Consider the following 21,318-nt stretch of genomic DNA (forward strand, 5'->3'; position numbering starts at 1 on the left):
CCTCTCAAATGATTCAAGGGATAAAAATTAGTGGAAATTGAAATGCCCCCAATGATCCAAGAATGAACATCATTAAAAAGTGTTAAAAATAATGACTCCAACACAACTTGAATGGGAAAAATCAGAGTCCAGATGACCAAGTTATGACTGGTCAAAGTTTGGTCAAACTAGGAACAAAGGCCATAAAAAGGTAAAAAATAATCATCTCAAACATGGTCAACAATGGATTTCAAATGAAAGAGCTCATCAAAGTTTTCCAATGGCATTTGTTTTGTCAAATATGGAGATTAGATGTGAAAGTTATGATGGTTTGAAATTTAGGTAAAAGTGTGGATTCTGATGACATCAGCATGACATCATAAAATCTTAAAGAGGGGAAAAAATTTCAAATTAAAATTAAAATGGTTATTTAATTCAAACTAAAGGAACTAGATGATGGGAGTTGAACTCCCAAACAATTCCCTCCTAAAAGTAAGGCCAACTAATGGGTTATTTATGGTAAATTTAATATTTAAGGAAGAGTTGTTATGTATCCATAACCAATCTACCCAACCTTATTTAAATAAGGGTATTTGTTAAAAACAAGCCCTTAATTTTGGTGTGAGATCATAACAAGAAAATGGTAAAAGGGTAAATTTGAATATATGTAATCAAAATAGGGGGATTATGTTGGTTAATTGTTTTAGCCCAATTTTTGGCTAAATTTGATGTATAAAATGGGGATAGTGGGCTTTGGAAATTCATCTAGGTGATGAGAAGGAGATTACGATCTTGGAGACTTGATGATTATTCTTGCAAATTGGAGAATATGCTACAATTGTGCTTGAAGGGAAGATCTTGAACACTTGTAATTGATTTTAGAACTAATTGGATCATTCCCTCTATTGGAGCAGGACCAAGAGACATAGTCTGACCCATGGATGAACTCTATTATCAATTGTGTTTTATCTTCTATCTCTCAACTCTATTTCTTTCAGTCATTAATTTATTATGCTTTTGTTCATTTAAGCATTTAACTTGTATTAATTCACTAATTAATGCTTTGAATTAACTTTATGTAATAATGTTAAGCATTCTTCTATAGTTGTGCTAGATCCTAATTAGATCAAGTTTGGTATCAGAGCTCTTATGTGACTAGTATTACAGATTTGAATGTTAAAAAGACCCAGGATTGAGAAAGGAAAACGAAAGCTCGAGGAATACAATTTTGAGATTGGAAAATGAATGACTAAATCATCATAAAAAATGGTAGATGAAAGTGGTGGACACATTTTTCAAGATAAGAATATCTAGAAGACTCTTCAAAATTTGTAGACAATGATAGAAGTTTTGGTATAGGAAAGAGAAGAACAGATAATAAGACATGTAGCTTAAAAGGGCAAAGGGAAAAAGAAAGGAGAAGATCGTGATCCTCCAAACACACCTCCCTCTTCTCCCTCTTCTCCCTCTTCTCCTTCTTCCCCTTGTTCTCCTTCTTCTACCCATTTTGAATCTTCTAAGAGTTTTTGTTGGATACAATTATTAATTGTGTATTGTCTTTGATATTACAAAAATGTCATATCAGTCATCAGACAGAGTCTACTGGGCTTAGATGATCAGAAAAGCAATTTATAGTGTCTACCAAGCATTCTCGAACATTACTCAGTAAAGTCAGTTCTTACCGAGCTCACTCGGGCATCAAAAGATTTTGTAGCAGAAAGTTAGTGTTAACTGAGATCCCAAGGTTAACAAAGAAAATTTAATGTTTACCAAGCTCACTCGGGCATCAAAGGATTTTTTAGCAGAAAGTTAGTGTTAATCGAGCTCCCAAGGTTAACAAAGAAAAGCTAATGTTTACCGAGATCACTTGGTTATCAAAGGAAATGTGGTAGAGAGTTGGCTTCTACCAAGCTCACAAGGTTAGCAAAGGAAGGTCAGTGCTAACTGAGTTCACTCGGTCTCCAAAGGATTTTTGTAGGGTTTGCAATGTTTACCAAGCCTCACTTGGTTAACACTAAAAACCATTCTGGAGCACTGGTTATCGAGTTGGTTCGACCAGCGAAGGATTTTATTGTTTTGATATTAAGTTCAATTGTTTCATGTTGTGAATTTGTGTGTGTGTGTGTGAGAGAGAGTATATGGATGAGGATGGAATAACCGAATATTGAGCGAATTTTGATGAAGGATTAGATATCCTACTAGAGCTACAAAGTTGTATTCAATCAGTAAGGATCCAATGAAGCCGAACAGAGATCTGTAATCAACAAAGATAAGTTGCATATCATTTAGATCACTTCATTGTTTCTTTCTAATCATTGTAACAGTGAATCCAGAATCTCTTTATAGAGTTGGTTGACTAGCCATTTTGTAAATCCTCTAATAAGGTGACAATTCAGTTGAATTGTTCTAAAGACCTCTAACCAGGCCACTCCTAATAGGGTGATTAAATCCTCTAACAAGGTCACACCTAAAAGTGTGTATTGTAACCTTTAATAGGGTTGGCTCCTAACATGGCTCACTTTAGAAGAGTGAAAATTGGTGACTAATTACTTGGTGGTTTTTCCCATATTGGGTTTCCATATTAAATTTGGTGTCTCTTGTGTTCATTTATTTTAACCTTTGCAAGCATAATTATAACTATGAACATTAGATGATCAGTAATTAGTTAATCTACCGAGTTACAATATTCCTGTACTATTGATCGAGTATCAATAGTAAGTAAGTATTATAGACATCTAAGGGATTTTTGGAATTGTTTTTGTGGTAACTAATTCACCCCTCCCCTCTTAGTTACTTCATCTATATTTCCAACAATTTTAAGGGTGGACATAAGCCTCAACTCAAGTTGGATGTAAAGTTTGACTTGCCAAAGTATTGTGGGGAGTTAAATACCAAGAAATTAGATGATTGGATTTGGCAAGTAGAAGTCTATTGTAGAGTTCAAAACCTTATAGATTTTATTGAATTATTTTTTCTCCTACGAAAATTGGTATGATATCAAAAACCTGATTTTTAAAGAGTGACACTATTTTTGACACACATAACTTTTTTTCTACAATATAAATCAATGTGATTCTTTCGAATTTAGTTTGTTAACATCCATACCTAAACCGTATAGTTGGTCTTATATCTTTATTATTAGTATTTCATATTTTATTGTAGTTTAAAGTTGGCATAACACTAATTTAGATATACGTGGCTTTTGACACATGTAACTTATTATATATTTACCCAATTTTTGAAAAGTAAAATTTGATTGAAAGGTGACTCAAATACGGAGACCGTACTTATTTTTCAAAAAATTTATTTTTATATTTACTATTTTTCCATGAGCGTTGAATATCTTAGTTTATTTTTTAAAATAAACCTATATATTAATTCATGTTAAAAAATATATACCTAAAAAATTTGAGAAGCACCAAATTCATAGTCATTAGAAAGCTAGTTTAGAGTAGTTCAATCATGTACAATTTTAGGTCTTTAGTGCTCCATTTTAACCTGGTAATTTAGCTTTGAAGAAAGGAAATCATTGAAAAAACTTCAAACTATTCATGGGGGCTTTTAACTAGCTAGTTTTGATAGAAACTTAGTTTCTATCGAAACTATTTTACAAACTTTTGATAGAAATAAAATTTCTTAGTTTCTATTGAAATTATTGGCGATTTAACCATGCAGTTGGCAAACCGCTTACATAGTTTCGATCGAAACTATCCACCTAGTTTCGATCAAAACTAGGAAAGTGGGATAACCCCTTAGAAGCCAACAATAGGGGTGTTTTTCTAGTTGGCTCCTTAGAGTTTTTCCCTAGTCGGCTAATAAGGAGGTTTTTTTTAAAAAAAAATTTTGTATATAAATATGAGTTTCATTTTTTACAATTTGCATTTATGTGAAATCAAGTTATTGGCTTTTGAATTGGGTAAAAAGAAATATTTGACAAACTTCAACCTGTTTTCGAATTTTGGAGGAAGAATTTATGACATGGGCAATAAAGATAAAAGAGCAAGTAAATATGCACGAAGAAGAACCAAGGAACAAGAAGATGAAAATCGTCAAAAAAAGCTAGCAAGATACTATCTTAGATCAGGTACACATGCACAATCTTTTTTCCAATGTATTTACTTAGTTTATTCAGTTAGGATTAGGGTTTAAATCCAATTAGGAATATCATATTTATCTTAAATTAGCATTACTAGATTAACTTAATGTTAAGAGTTTATTTGAAATTATGTTCATATTTAGGCCATTAGGGTTTATTCAATTATGTCCATATTAGTCCTTAGAGTAAATATTACATTATGAATAAATTTAAATTATGAATTTATTTAGCATGGGAATTACCTTGTTTATTCAATTATGTTAATAATTTATAGTCAATTAAGGTTTATTAGATTATGATTAAAATTAATTTATTTAGGACGTAGTCAACCAGGACAACCTATCGACATTGGAGAAGGTTCATCCCAAGTTCAAATAGGTACATGTGCATCTCTTGCAAGTATATAATATAGATCTTTCTAGAATTCTAGGTCTCTATCAAACTTTATATCTTTAATTTTTAAATTTAGTGAGCGATATTTCCCCTTATAAACTTACTTGATTTTATTTGTTATATCATGCACATGCAATTCTAGTCGATGATGAAAATGTTGGACATGAGGAAATTGAAGATGAAGCAATGGATATTGAAGAAGGACCATCTGAAGGTTAGATAATTTAATCAAGTACATAATATTTCACTCAAGTTAAACATGTATATATGTATACATATATGTCCCCTAAAGAGATTGTATCTTAAGACTTTGTTTCATTTTTTCTTGTGCAGCCCGAGATCAAACAACAAATGAGAATGTTAATTTAGCTCAAATATTGAAGAGAAAAATTAATCATAGAAACATAGATCATTTAATTGAAATGGATGTGGAAACATTGAGAGAATATGCTAATCAACCTACACATACTACGAAGAGGAAATTGAATAAAAAGTCTAAAGACATAATTGCACAATTTGAGAATCTATCAATAGTGGAGAAAACTCAACTATTATCAATTTCACTTCTCAAAGATGAATTAAAAGAGCCACTGAGACTATTGGGTATAGATACAAGTATAAAAAAGACGAGGACTTCTAAACTAGAAAAATATATTGTTGAAAGTGTTAAGGAAGGGTTACATTCCATTGGGAAAAAAACTAGATTTGCAGATAAATCCATTGCACAAAGAGTGATACTGACATCTATTTTAAGTAAGAAAACATCCCAAAATAGATAGATCTCTTCATTATCATCTCATTTTGGGTATAGTCAAAAGACAGTACTACATTATCTAAAAAGGAGAAACAATTTGAATGATAGTACATTAGAAGGCAATTGGGCACTAATGTGTAGAGCTCCTCGATCTGACATGATTGGGGAAACAGTTAAGAACTTAGTTATTCAATTTTGGATTGATAATACTCGTCCTTCACCAAATAGAAGAGATATCATCAAGCAGAGGATTGGGCCTAAGGAATATATTCAACATGCAAAACATTGGTTGGATGTCACTCAACATGAATTGTATCTCTCATTTTGTAATTTAAATCCTAACATAAAGATTGGACAAACAATGTTTGAAAGATTGAAGCCTTATTTTGTGAAGATAAATAAATCTTTTGAAACATGTTGTTGTCGATATCATGTTGAATTTGATATGTACTATGAAGGGTTGCAAAAGATGATAGAAGAAAGTGGTGAAACTTCTCAAAATACTTTTCCTAAATGACCGAGTCAATTCATAACATCAATCTTATGTGACAAACCAAATGACTGTGTCCGTGAAATAGATTGCATAAGAGGAACTTGTGAAACATGTGGTAACTTGACTGAATTTCCTTGGAGAGAAGAAGATACTAATACGACAAGGATGGTAAAATGTAACAGATATAAGTACATAAAGTCAAAAACAAAAGCTGGAAAAGAATCAACAAGGTTAGAATATGTAGAGGATGAGATATTGGCTGGAGAGTTTATGTCAAATTTTCGTAAATTGATTCAACCATATATACGCCATGCATTTTTTGCTAAGTGGCAAGCATAACAATTTCAAACACTAAGAGAAACTTTCCCACTCGGAACAATTCTATCTGTTGTTGACTTTGCAAAGAATTACTCTTTCGTATCTCAAAAACAACTTCAAGCAGAATACTACTATATAGAGCAGGTTACTATTATGGTTCAAGTGTCTTATCGACATGCACAAATTGATCTGGATGGTGTGGAAAGTACAAATCAAGAATGAGTCATTAAAAAAGAGTATCACTTTTATATTAGTGATGACAAAGAACATGACACACATTTTGTGGAACATTGTTTTAAGACATTTTTTGAATATTTGAAAAACAAAAATAGAAAAATAGAAAAATATTTTGTATGGTCAGATGGATGTGCAGCACAATTTAAATCAGCTAGACCATTTTATGCATTATGTAGATATCATTGATACCTTAATATACCACACATTTGGAGTTTTTTTGAGAGTGGACATGGAAAGGGTGAGCATGATGGTGCAGGAGCTTGTATAAAATGTGCTTTAAGAAAGTATCAAATGGACTATAAAGGATATCACATTAATAATGCTCATGATGTGGTTGAGTGGTGCAAACCACATTTTTCGGTGCCAACAAATATAGATAACACATCATCAGAAGCGGATCGAGTCATACCATTTAGAGTGTTTTGGGAGGTATCAGGTATATATAAATTAATTTGTTCATATTTTTAAATTGAATCTTAAATTTATATTTAATATGTTACCTTAGATGATCTCTAACTAAATTATGGACCTTGTGTACACATTCAGGTGTTGATAGAAGATCAATGCATGCATGCAAGAGTGTAGAGAAGACACGATCTTTGCATTCAGTTATGAGTACAAATAGTAATGTGTGGTCATTGTATACAAGAGAATACTCATGTTTTTGTCCTAATTGTATTGATGAAGACTATGGTGGTTGCATTAATAAAGAACGTGGATATGTGGGTGAATGGACTTTGGTGCCACTAGATGTTATTAATAGGAATGAGTTTGAGGACGAAAACTATGATGATATTCCATTGATTTCTAGTGATTATAACCATATTTTAGGATTGATCAGAGTTGGTATGTATGAACTATATATATACCTGGATCATGTACATTTATACATTTTTCATAATTTTGGTTAATTTTTATTATATATGTACTTATGTAAATGATGTGTATCTAGAATTTTGACATATATAAGTTTGTGTAGGAAATGTTTTTGCAATCATAGCAGAATCAAAAAATGTAGAAGGTGCTAGCTATTATTTATTACATTGCACCATGGAAAGAGAGAAGCTAACAAAGACTGAAATAAGTGATGAAATTGTTTTTCCCACAGGTTAGTATATAGTTGAATTATGTATATATGTATGTCAAGTATCTATATTTTTAATGAATTCAAATTCTTTGACTTAAATTCATGATTGATGTATATTTTAAATGTGTACATGTGCAGGTTCTGTTGTTGTATAAGGAACATATTTGAAGCAAATAAAAGTACTTAAAAATGGGATTCATTTCACAGATTATGAACCTAACAATAAGGTATATCAATATAGTAACCATGTTATTGCCACTGGTCTAACTCTTCATCTAGTCAAAGGACCTGGAATACGTAAGTGGAGGCTCCATATTGATGATCATGAGAAAATATTAAATGTTATCCAAGAACGAGCTGATCCACTTGATATGAGATAGAAACAACTCCTAATTTGAAATGTAACTCAAGAACAATTTGAAATTTGGTTCAAACTATTTCAAATTTGGTTGAACAATCATTTGATCAATTTGAAATTTTGTGGAATAACTAATTTTCTAAATTGAACTTTTACTCTTTCATTTTGAATTTTCTAAAGTAACTAATTATAGAAATTATGAACTTATATGTACATGTGTGTACACTAATTACCTGACATGTGCACCTTGAGGGAAATAAATTCGAACACCACTTGTCTTAAGGGGATGAAATTAGGAGTTTGTAAAATTAATTATATTGAACTTTCTATTTCACTTAACTTGTCAATTTTTGGAAACATGTACGCTTTCAATTTCAGGACATATGAGCTTTCAATTTAACTAATTACCTGACATGTGAGCTTTCAATTTTAGGACATGTGAGCTTTCAAGTTCAAATTGCGATTTGTTTAACTAAACTTTGAACATGTACATGTTTTAAGTTGGACTTGAATTAGAACATTGGGCTTAAGGGGATAAAATTCTAGGATACATGTGTGCACTTGAATTAAAATTTCACTATGATTAAAATTTGAAATGTAACTCAAGAACAATTTGAAATTTGGTTCAAACTATTTGGTTCTAAATTGAACTTTTAATCTTTCATTTTTAACTCAATGTCTTGAATTCATTTAACTTTCTATTATATTGAACTTTCTATTTCATTTAACTTGTCAATTTTAGAACACACGTACACTTTCAATTTAACTAATTAGGACATGTGCTTTCAATTTTAGGACATGTGAGCTTTCAATTTAACTAATTACTTGACATGTGAGCTTTCAAGTTCAAATTGCAATTTGTTTAAACTAAATTTTGAACATGTACATGTTTTAAGTTGGACTTGAATTTTACAACATTGGGCTTAAGGGGATAAAATTCTAGGATATGTGTACAAATAAAAGGGATGAATTCTATATATTTACTCGAGTTAGGAATTATGTACAACTAGTTACCTAATACTTTAACATTTAATACATGTGATATATTACCAAACATTTAAACTACATGAACTATTTATATATATATCTAAATTTAATCAATATATTAAACATGCACGTACATATCTAAATAAATTACTTACATATCTTAGATAGAAACAATTTATAATATACTAGATCTAGATCTAGTGTGTACATTAGATTCCACAACATAATGCAACATGTATCAATCATCTCGAGAACAAATAACAAAAACATGTATCTATCTAGAGATCTATTAGAAGATAATATCAAATATAAATAGCTTGCACACATGTAGACATGTAAATCTAGGTACATCTATATCAAATCAAAATATAAATATAACATGCATCATGTGTGTATATAAAGTGTCTATCTAACATATATGAATGTCTCTCTGGATGAAAGTCTACAACAAATCATCTAGATAAAAAAAACTATAGATCATCAGGTGCAGGACTATCATCGCCACACCTCCTCACAATGCGCTCTGAAGACTGACTAGTATCAAGGTGCTCACTAGGATGTGTTGACCCCTATATATAAATTCAAGAGAAAGTGATATCAATACATATATACATTTAATCAAGAGAAAGTGATATTGAAATACATGTACATGCATTTAATCAAAACATAAATAAACATTACCTGTCCACTACTGACATCATCCAATGAGTCTCGACGATGTACACTATCTAGCATCAAAGCTGGAGTAAAAATAGGCATGCCCCCCTACATTGTACATGTGCACGTGCAACACATCAAATTAAAATTTCTCTACATGATTACATTTGAATCTATGTGCATGATATACATGTACATGTTCACACATGCACATGTCTAAATTAAATTAGTTTGAAATGATTGAAATTTTAACATGAACAATTTTTTTTTTACTTGTGTAGATGGTGGCATCTGATAATACTCAGACTGCCTAGCATCGATCGTGTCCACTAATGCATCTAGATTTCACTGCATCACATCAAGCTCAATCTCTACATCTACGCGGGCCCCATGGCTGGTGACTGGCACATGTCCTAATAATAACGAGCCAAGTGGACTATGTACATGAGATGGCATAGAAGTAGAATCATCATGTGTCAACAAGTCCATCCATCCTGTGGTTGACAAGCTCAAATCAACATCATCAAGGCCCACATCTGAACTCTGAGCCTGCACTGTAACACTGGCTGAAGGGTCTGTGGTATGTATATGTCTCTACGGAGCAAAAGAGTGGCCAGTAGATGGATCATCATGTGCACTACCACCATGACCACTACCTGATCGATGAGAGGAATATGGGTGAGGATGTGTCCTAGTACTACCATGGACACGACCTTGAAGATTTGATATGGGTATGCCAAGATGCTCTAATACAAATCTATATGTATCTAATAAATCCTCAGCCAGACCAATCATAGTATCTCATGCCAACACTTTAGTGATACCATCTAAGCTAGCCACTGAAGGGATGCCTGCTGCACTGTACAAGTCTCTTGAAGATGAAGCATAGGATGATGATCTGGAACACCAACGAGACATCAAATACTGACCAACCTCATCACTCAAAATAGATCTAATAGCTTCTAAAATCTCTCCAACTCCCTGAAGGATCCCATGTAACTGAGTGGTATGCATGGCCTCATCAGCTGATGGACCTAACATAGGGGAAATAGTAGGTTCCCTCTCTCTGATAATCGATTTATGTGCTAGTGGGGGACGACCTAGCTACCTATCAGCCAATCTACTATGCCCCTGTCCTAAATGTCTTGGTAAATCTATGTAGTTCACCGCCCTGCATAAGTGAACCTCTGCATAAACCTATCATGCAAAATAGAGTGGAATTTGGTCATTATTTGGATAATGACCATGGGCAGCAAGGAAGCGTGGGTATATCAATGCAGCCATCTGTGGATCTGTACACTTAAGGGGAGAATACCCCTTCACATACTTTTGTGAAAGATAATGAGGGAAACATTCCCTCTTCAGGACATCTTTGGGCACCAAGCCCTACACCTCTTGGAGTGAAAGACCAGAGGAGACCTCTCATATCTTACTGTCAAGGACAACCTGTATAGTATGTGCAGAATATGGGGCAGTGCCATTAATCTCATCTTGAATAAATTTCAGGCTACGTAAGATAGTCTGGCATGTACCACTATAAACACTGGAGCATGTGCCACTAGTCAGGGATTCCTAAAGTCTATGAATCTCTTGGTTAGTGCAATCATAGAGCTCCTAAGGTGGGATAGGTAGCTGATCATGGGGGACATGATGCTGCTAAGGAGGGATAGGCTACTTCTCAAGGCCCGGGATAGGTTGCTCAGGCCTGGGTATAGGCTGTTGCTTAGGGCCCAGGATAGGTTGCTCAGGCCTGCGTATAGGCTGCTCGAGGGGGACAGGCTGCTCAGGGGGGATAGAAGGTTGTTGATCAGCCATGTCAATGTATGTAGCTGCGTGTATAATGTGTAAACCTGAAAATTTAAATTAAAATGTATGACATTTAATAAACTTGAAATTTATATTAACATATATGTATGTACAATTTGACAAAATTAAAAAACTTGTATCTAAATTGTTTTAATAAAATTAAACATGCACGTACATGTCTACATATATATAAAAGTCCTAAAAATTAAATGAACATATACCTTAAAAGAAAACTAAATTTTAAAACACATATGTTGTTATATATATAATGTTTGTAACTCAAGGACCTTTTAAGAACTACATGTTTACAAGTTATACTTCTATCTAAGTTAAATTGAATATGTTCAAAGGTTTTAGACATATGTGTGCACATAAACTTGTCTGGGTGTAATTTAGGTCCACAAAGTTTAAATATGTGCATATATATGTATATATAGATATATGCATATATACATGTACATGATATGTATATTTGCACATATAGATCTATCATGCACATGTGTATATATACATGCATACGTGTGCATATATATACACGTGCACATGATATGTGCAAATATACATATCATGACACATATGCATATATAGATCTATTTGTGTACATATATATAACATTGATGTATCATTTTGAGACCTTGATATCAATGTTTAATTAGTTTTAGGATTAGGGTTCAATTTGGTTTGTACTGTTTGATTAGGTTTACATGCTTAGGTTTCAATTAGGACAAGAGTTAATAAATTGAATTAACGTTTCAATTTTATTAATGGTTGGGGAAAGAATTTAAGGTTAAATTCAAGGTTTCTACTATTAACTTGGGATATATAATTACCCGTTTATGATCATGGTTTAATTCAATTTGGTTTATAAGTATAATATTAATTAGTTAAGGGCTAGGGTTACCTTTCAATCTAGTTTGATATATTCAATTTAGTTTAGGGTTGACCCAGGGGTTAGTTTATTTTAGTGTTAAATATTAAGATATAATGCTAAATGATATCACTCATTTTTTGATATTTTGATATGATGGACATGTCATAAATGAAATTTCTATATGATTCTTTTGATATGATATGCATGGATTATATATATATATAATCTTATGATTTAGCTCATAAATTATCATTTATAATATAAGGGTTTAGAAATTAAATTTTAAGATCTTGAGGTTAGGGTTAGGGTTTGGATAATTAAATTTTAGTTTTAGGTTTAGGGTTAGAGTTAGGATTATGGATAGGGCTATGATTTAGGATTGAGACCACGATTAAAGGGTTAGGATCATGTGGTCAGAGACCAAGTACCTGAGTAGAAATTATAGTCTAGATCAATTAGGGTTAGTAAAGTAGGCAAGTTAGCATTTAGGATTTAGGGTTATAGTTATGATTCTAGGGTTAGGGTACATTGGGTTTACATTTCTATTAGTATTATTTATAGGGTTAGGATATGGGTTGACATTGGTATTAGTATTATTTTTAGGGTTATGGTTTGTACATCAGGGTTTAAATTTATGGATCTAGGATTATGATTAGGGCTTATAATTTAGGATAAGGGTTGGGGCTTATCATCTAGTATAAGGGAACTTACCATAATTTATGATTAGGGTTAGAATAATGGTTTAGTACTTAAAATTAGTTTATATCTAGCTAGCTTTTAAAATTAGAGTTTAGCATTTAAATTTAACAAATTTTAGGATCTTAGTGTACATACATCTTGATTCTAGGGTTTAGTATAATTTAGGGTCATGGTTTAACATTTATGATTATAGGTTATAGGTTTGTACATGATCATTGCTAGAAGTATGGTTAGAGGGTTAGGGTATGGGTTTACATCATGTTGAACTAGAAGTATGATTCTGAGGGTTAGGATTTGTATTAGCAATAAAATTTTTTATTATGGTTTTAACACATAGTTTTAATAAATTTATATAATTAAATTTAAAATCAAGTATTAATATGATTTACTATTTAATGTTGGGGTTTATCATTTAGACCTCTATGGTTCAAATTGAGATTTAGGAAAGTTTTATGGTTTCAAGTGTGCATCTAAGATTAGGGGTTATAATTTATGATTAAAGGGTTTTGCAGTTAGGATTATGACCAGGTTTAGTATAATTGAGGGCTATTGTTTAGCATTAAGTAACTTAAGAGTTAAAATTTAAGCTAAATATATTTAATCTTTACATGAACATTAGATTATATGATGTACATTTTTTTATGTAACTTGTATATTATTTAATCAAGTTATGTTCTTATAATTAACTTTTATTAATTAAAGGTTGTAACATGTATTCTTTAGGTCATACACATTCTAAGTTATATGTTCTTATGTGTGTATATGTATGTTATATTCTTACGTAGATGCAAATTAATCTAGACATTCTTATATATGTATTTAATTTATGATCTAGACCCAAGTTAAGACATGTGATTGAATTATAATATAGTTAATTATATACTTAGATTATTTTTAAATTCAATTTACAAACTGACATTATAGTTAATTCTAAATGAGGCCTAGCCAAGGGATCCAAAGAACTAATCAAAAGTTTTACTAAGAAAACAATAACATACATACAATAATTTACAATTATAAAAAACATAAGAGATTGCAAATTCCTTAATGAGCACATTTACATTTCATTTTTAAATAATTATAAGTACTAAAAGTAAAATAAATAACACATCCACATGAAATAATATTAACTAGACTTCAGTTCAATCCATTTAAATAATTTATATACATTTGTTCCGAATGCCACTTGGCAAATTAATTCAGAATGCACAATCATCCACTGTACATGTCATAGGGTATGAAAGGCTGAAAGAATATACATTTATAAAATAGTTTACATCATCCATTTTTGATCCATGAAACAAAGTACAATACAATTTAAGTAAAATCATTTTAAATAGTACTAGAAGTTTTTTGTTTGGATCCCTTGGTGAGTTGTTATGTGATTAAGTACATAGTTATATATGTTTAGGGTTTTATTGTACATAACTATATGGTTAGGTCATGATTATAGTTTAAATAATGGATTTAGGTCAAGGTTATTTGGTTCTAGGTCAAGGTTATATGGTTCTAGGTCAAGGTTATATGGTTCTAAGTCAAAATTATATTTATTTGTAAAATTACATGTAACTCAAACAATTAATTTACATCTAATCTAATCATTCAACATTGTAATAAATACATAAATTAAATACATTTCAAAACATCTAAAATAATAAATTTTTAAATAAACTTTATATTAAAAGACTATATTATATACTTAGATCTAATATAGATGAAAATTATCTTTAAAAAAATCTTATTTGTGCATTTACAGATTCACAATAACATTAGAGGCTTAAGCATAAACAGTAAAATAAAATATATAAAGAAACATATATAAAAAATAATAAAATATATAAAAAAACATATAAATTTTAACTAAAACAATAGAAAAAAGGAAAAAACAAATGTTTCATACTTTTTTCAGATGGTCGATAAAGCGGATGCCAGTCTCTCTCCAACTTTCGATCGAAATAATGAGGAGAGAATCCTACCGCGCCGCTATTTATACTAGCGGGTTTCATAGTTTCGATCAAAACTTAAGTCAAGTTTCGATTGAAACTTTAAAACTGCGGAGAAACTCATGTTCCAAGTTTTGATCGAAACTTGACTTAAGTTTCGATTGAAACTTTTCGGAGTAGTTAGTTTTGATCGACAATTACTTTCTATCGAAAGTAATTAGTTTGTATCGAAACTATACGATTAATTTTTCAGGTCCACGCTTTTTTGGAGGAATTTCTTCCTTCGAAAAAGTGTAACCCACTATTGTGGGTTCACCCAAGACTTAGGATGAAACTTCATAGCATTGTAAGTTCAAATTGTCTTGGTCAAAATTTGTTAGTTTTTTAAAGAAGCAATTCTACCGCTAGGCCATATGCAATAGTTAATGATGAACTGAAAACATTTTAGGCAAGGAAAAGGTTAGTCTATCCAAGATTACACCCATGAATTTCATAAAAAGGCTATTTCATTAAATGTCCCATTGTATACCTAGGACACTTTACTGAAGTATATAGGTGGTCTTCATTCTTACCAAAAGCATTCCATTCTCATTCTAAATCCTTGTAATTAGGATGAAGTATGTGTCTAGGAAACACATTTCTAGTAAAGAGGTAAGGGTACTTTCATTGATAAGTCTAATAAAAAGCCATCTAAGTTTGAGGAAAAGTCCAAAGGAAAAGGAAAGGGTAAAAAGATAGCTATAGTAAAGAAATAGGGTGAGAAACCAACATGCTCACATTGCAAGAAAGAAGGGCATGATGATTCTAAGTGCTAGAAGCTACATCCTAAAAAGAGGCTGAAGTGATTTGGTGGAAATAAAGGAAAACTAAAGACTACTATTGTAATTGAACAAGATCTTAGATCTAACTCCAGAGATGAGACAAAGATTGTTGCTACCAGGATCTAAGGTAAAGGAAAATGTATTTCCCTCTCATAGGCTACTAGTTCTTCTAGCATAAGTGCAAGTATGAGTAAAGATTCTTCTCCTAATCATGATAAGAAAAGGAATGAATTATTTAACATTTGAGTTGTTATCAAGAATTTTAAGGTCGATATATTATTTGATACAGGTTCTCAAGTGAATTTGATATTTGAGGAAGTTGTCAAGAAGCTTAATCTAACTACCACACCTCATCCAAAGCCATATCCTCTTGGATGGATTTGCAATGATACATAGTTATAGGTAACCAAGAAATGTAAATTAAGATTTTCTATCACTACAAACTTTGTGGATGAGGTAGAAGTTGATTTAGATATTTGTGGTCTTGTACTTGGAAGTCCCTATTTGTATGACTAACAATCTAGATTCTATAGGGGGAAAATAAGTATCATCTATTTAATGATAAAATTTAATACATTGTATGGGCACATAAGGTTAAGACTAATCTAGCATTAGTCAATGCTAGTCAAATGAAAATGTTAGTCAACTCTAGTAAGAATTTTGTGTTGATGATTGTAAAAGCTAAAGAAGATGAAACATCTAAGGCATTTAAAGGATGTGATCCAAAACATAAAGTTGAATTGGTCAAATTTATTTCTACTTATGATGACTTGTTTTAGGAACTGAAAGGATTTCCTCCTAAGAGAAATATAACATGAGATTTAGTTGTAGAAAGATGTGCCACTTCCTAATATCGACATGTACTAATTATTAGTCTTGCTAAATGAAGAAATCAAAACGAAAGTTCAGGAGCTAGTTCAGAAAGGAGTTATCCATCCTAGTACTTCTCCTTGTGGTTCTCCTATTGTGTTCGTTCTAAAGAAAGATGGGACTTGGAGAATGTGCATTGACTATAGGGCTCTGAATAAGATAATAGTAAAGAACAGGTACTCTCTTCCTAGAATTGATGATTTACTTGATAAATTAAAACATGCAATTTATTTCACTAAGCTAGACTTACATAGTAGATATCATTAGACAAGAATTGCAAAAAATGATATTTGGAAAACTACTTTTAAGAAAAAATAGCTGGGACATTGTTAGTGGTTGGTTATGCCATTTAGGCTTTGTAATGCACCAACTACATTCATGAGAGTCATGAATGATGTCTTTCATCCTTTTATTCATAATTTTATCATAGTCTATTTAGATGATATTATTGTATTAATTCTTGGGATGATCATGTAATTCATGTAACGAAAGTATTTGATATACTGAGAACAGAAAAAAAAAATGTAAAGATGTCTAAATGTGAATTTGATAAGACATCCTTAGTGTACTTAGGCTATGCCATAGAATATGGTCAATTGAAAGTAGACCCTGCAAAGATTGAATGTATTGTAAAATGGCCTAAGCCAAGTTCAATTACAGAAATCATGAGTTTCTTGGGTGTAGTCCAGTACTGGAGGAAGTTCATTGCAAACTTCTCTTATACTGCATTGTTGTTGCATGCACTAACCAGTACCTAGACAACTTTTCAGTGGGGAGGTCCACAGGAGAAGGCTTTTGACACTTTGAGGGAAAAGTTGAGCACCACACTAGTTCTATATTTACTAGATTTACATCAACCATTTGAGATTGAGATAGAGGTGAGTAGGTGGAAACCCAATTTGGGACAAAACCAATAGTAACATGCTACTTGATTCTCACTCTTCTAAAGTGATGCCCTGTTAAAGGCCTACCCTGTTAAAGGCTTACAACACATTGTTAAATGTGACCTTGTTAGATGATTTCACCAAACTGTTAGGAATGGGCTTGGTTAAAGGACTTTAGAACATTCACTGGGAATGTCACCCTGTTAAAGGATTTATCTCATGGCTATCAAACCAACCTAAGTCCATAGGATTTAAACTAATTGTTACAATTGCTAGAAAGTAACAACAATGAATTTTTGATCTGATATAACTTACAACATACTTTGCAAATTTTAGATCACACTTTCAGTTTAGTCCTTATGCTTGGCTTTTATCTCTTCAGCTCTGACTGCCTGTCATCTATTCAAGCTTTGTCTCCTTGAGTCTTCTAACTCACTATACTAATGCATCCATATCAGGGGTCTTCTTACTGAAATAGAGTAACTATGCTCTCTTTCCTCTTTTCCACCTTCTTCAGCACTTTACACTTTCACGCTTGACCATCCCTCTCTCATTAATTTTTCATTAACTAATGACTCCTTATATAGAGATCTGATATGCCTTTGCCGCTCAATTCTCCCTCTTCACTTTTAGGGTTTCAATATGGATTAGGTAAAATACAATGTATCTACCCCATATCTTGTTCTCTTCTAGAAACTTTGCCAGCTGTATCCTCAAAAACATTTTACATGGTGTTCTGTGCCACCAGCTCATCATTCTTATCTTCTATTTAATTTACAAACTTCTAAGTAATAACCTTGTCAGCTTAGTTCTGGCGAATCTTTGATCTTCGAAATAATGCAGCAACTCAGCATTATTTGTTTTACTGATGCTCAACATCTCAGTGTTACTCGGCATCTACAAAAAATTGTGTTACTCGGCACTTACAAAAAACTGTGTTACTCGGCACCTACAGAAAACTATGTTACTCGGCACCTACAGAAAACTGTGTTACTCGGCACCTACTCTTTACTCGGCACCTGAATATCACTTAGCTTATATGATATACTTGGCATCTTCTCTTAGTTGAGCTTTGTAAAAGACTTAGCTAACACCTAACCTCTTTAATATGTTTTAGTGTGCCCTTTTTTCTGTATCTTATAGTATGTTATCAAATACACTTTTTCATCAATGGCTTAGCTGATCCTAGTACTTCATTACAACATCATAACTTCAACCTTTCTCTAGGTGTTCTAGTTACATCTTATTGATTGCCACCACCGTGTCAACCAACTAATTGATAGTATTTGGATCACTAAAGCAATTGTCATTCCTGCAAGTAGCAAGTTTGACATCAATGACAAAACAATGATTGAGAACATTCTTTATCATTCCAACAACTCTTATTATTAATTCAATCATTTCTAACAATCTCCCTCTTTGGCATTGATGGGAAACCAAACTGATCAATGGATCAACTTAGTTACCACCAAAACTAATTGTATATATTATCTGCTTCTTTTCTGTGTTGTTGCATCTTTACTACTGATCGCATATATCTCCCTCTTTCATATATATCTCCCTCTTTCTTTGCATAGATCAGTTTCATCATATTTCTCCCTCTTTGACATAAATGCCAAAGATGAAGCATCTTTATCATGCAAAATATAAGCTTTGGCTTTTTCTTTGTCTTTCTCCCTCTGTCACCATGCTTGTGACTGATTTGGAGTTTCTGTTCCTGCTGTCATCCTTTGCATCAACCTATTACTGTTCCAATGTTTGATTTTTGTTGATGCAAGGCAACTTCCTTGTTGCCTTAAACTGCTTGAGTTAGGGGTATTACCCCCAACTTGCCTCTAATATATTCATAAGAATCCTTGGGCAATGGTTCGGTGAAAATATCTGCAATTTGTTCCTTTGTGTGAATGTACTCCAGCTTCACTTGTTTGTCTTCTACCAATTCTCTGACATAATGATACTTGATTGCAATGTGCTTGATTTTTGCATGCATTACTAGATTTTTGGATATGTTTATAGCACTTGTATTGTCACAATATGATATCACAGGTTTGGTTACCTCTTCTTTCATTCCATTCAATAGATGTGTGAGCCATACAATGTTTGTGCAATTGACTGTAGCTGCCACATATTCTGACTCTGCAGTGGACTAGGATGTGCATGTTTGTTTCTTAATAGTCTAGGTAACTAGCCTTTTGCCTAAAAATAATGCACCTCCACTTGTCCTTTTTCTGTCATCAATGTTTCCTCCCCAATCTGCATCAGTGTATGTATTGAGTTCAAATTTCTCACTCTTTTTGTAGTATAGACCAAATTTATCAGTTCCTTTGAGATATCTCATTATTCTTTTTACTGCTATAAGATGGTTTTCTTTAGGATTAGTAGAGAACCTAGCCACTATTCCAACTGCTAATGCTATGTCTGGTCTGCTGTGTACTACATACTGTAATTTTCCAATCATGGATCTGTACATTGTTTGATTGACTTCAGCTGACTCATCATTTTTGGACAGCTTATTTCCTGTGGCCATTGGTGTGCTGACTAGTTTGGATTCCTCCAGTCCAAACATTTTAAGAATCTCTTTGATGTACTTTGATTGTGTAATAAATATTCCATTTTTGAGTTGATGTACTTGTAAGCCAACAAAAAATTTGATTTCTCCAAACATAGACATCTCAAATTCATGTCTCATTTTGTCAGCAAAGCCTTTGCAAAGTACTTCCTTTCCACCAAATACTATGTCATCCACAAAAATTTTAGATACAATAATGTCTTTACCTTCTTCTACTTTGATGTACATGTTGCTATTATCATCAGTTCTTTCAAATCCAATTTGCACTAGATACTTGTGAAGTCTCTCATACCATGCTCTTGGTGCTTGTTTCAAACCATAAAGTTCTTTGTGTAGTTTACACACCATATCCCTATTTTTTTTATCAACAAATCCTTCTGGTTGTTTAATGTAGACTTCTTCTTCTAGTATACCATTCAAGAAAGCAAATTTTACATCCATCTGATAGACTTAAAAAAAAATTTAGGCAGCATATGCAAGCAAGGTTCTTACTCCTTCCATCCTAGCAACAGGAGCAAATGTTTCTCCATATTCTATTCCTTCTTCTTGAGCATAACCCTTGCATACTAGTCTAGCTTTGTTTCTAGTAATCTCACCATTCTCATCTAGCTTGTTCCTAAATACCCACTTGGTGCCAATCACATTTTTGTCAGTTGGTCTGGGAACCAAACTCCAGGTTTTGTTTTTCTTTATTTGATCAATTTCTTCTTCCATAGCTTTATACTAGTCATCATCTTGTAATGCACCATACACTATCTTGGGTTCAGATGTGCTGATTAGACATGATTCATGTCTTAGTCTGTTCCTTGTCATTGGTCTTGCATCTTTGTCACCAATTATTTTTTCAGCAGGGTGATGTCTTTTTACATATTTGGATAATCTTGGCTCTGTCCTTGTTTCCATGTTTGATCTTTCAGATTCTGGATCACTTTGCACTTCGTTGTCTGGTTGTTCTTCATCATGTATTCCATCTTTAGAATCAAATTGTTCATTTCCTTCATTCTGCAACTCGGCTTTTGAATGCAGCTCGACATTCACTGGTTGAGACTTGGCTGAGACTGATACTTGTTGTTGAGTTTCAATTGGATTGACATCATCCTCCTTAGCAGTCATTCCTTCATAAGAGTACACAAAGGTTCTGTATTCTTCCATTTTCTTTGGTTCTTCAGCTTGAACTTCTGTGTGCTCATCAAAATTTACATTTGTACTTTCCACAATTTTGTTAGTGTTAACATTCAAACACTTATATGCCTTACTTCTTGTGGAGTAACCAAGAAATATACCTTCATCACTTTTTGCATCAAATTTTCCATTTCTAACATCTTTAAGAATAAAACATTTACAACCAAACACTTTGAAATGTTTTACATTGGGTGAGTGACCATACCATAATTCAAAAGGTATTGCATTTGTACCTTTCTTGATTTGTACTCGGTTTAGTGTATGAATAGCTACACTTACAGCTTCTCTCCAGTATCTTAGAGCAACATTCTTTT

The sequence above is a fragment of the Cupressus sempervirens genome, chromosome 3 (genome assembly GCF_028749045.1).
Source record: "Cupressus sempervirens isolate cs-2001-9-10 chromosome 3, ASM2874904v1, whole genome shotgun sequence".
NCBI classification, from domain to species: Eukaryota; Viridiplantae; Streptophyta; class Pinopsida; order Cupressales; family Cupressaceae; genus Cupressus; species Cupressus sempervirens.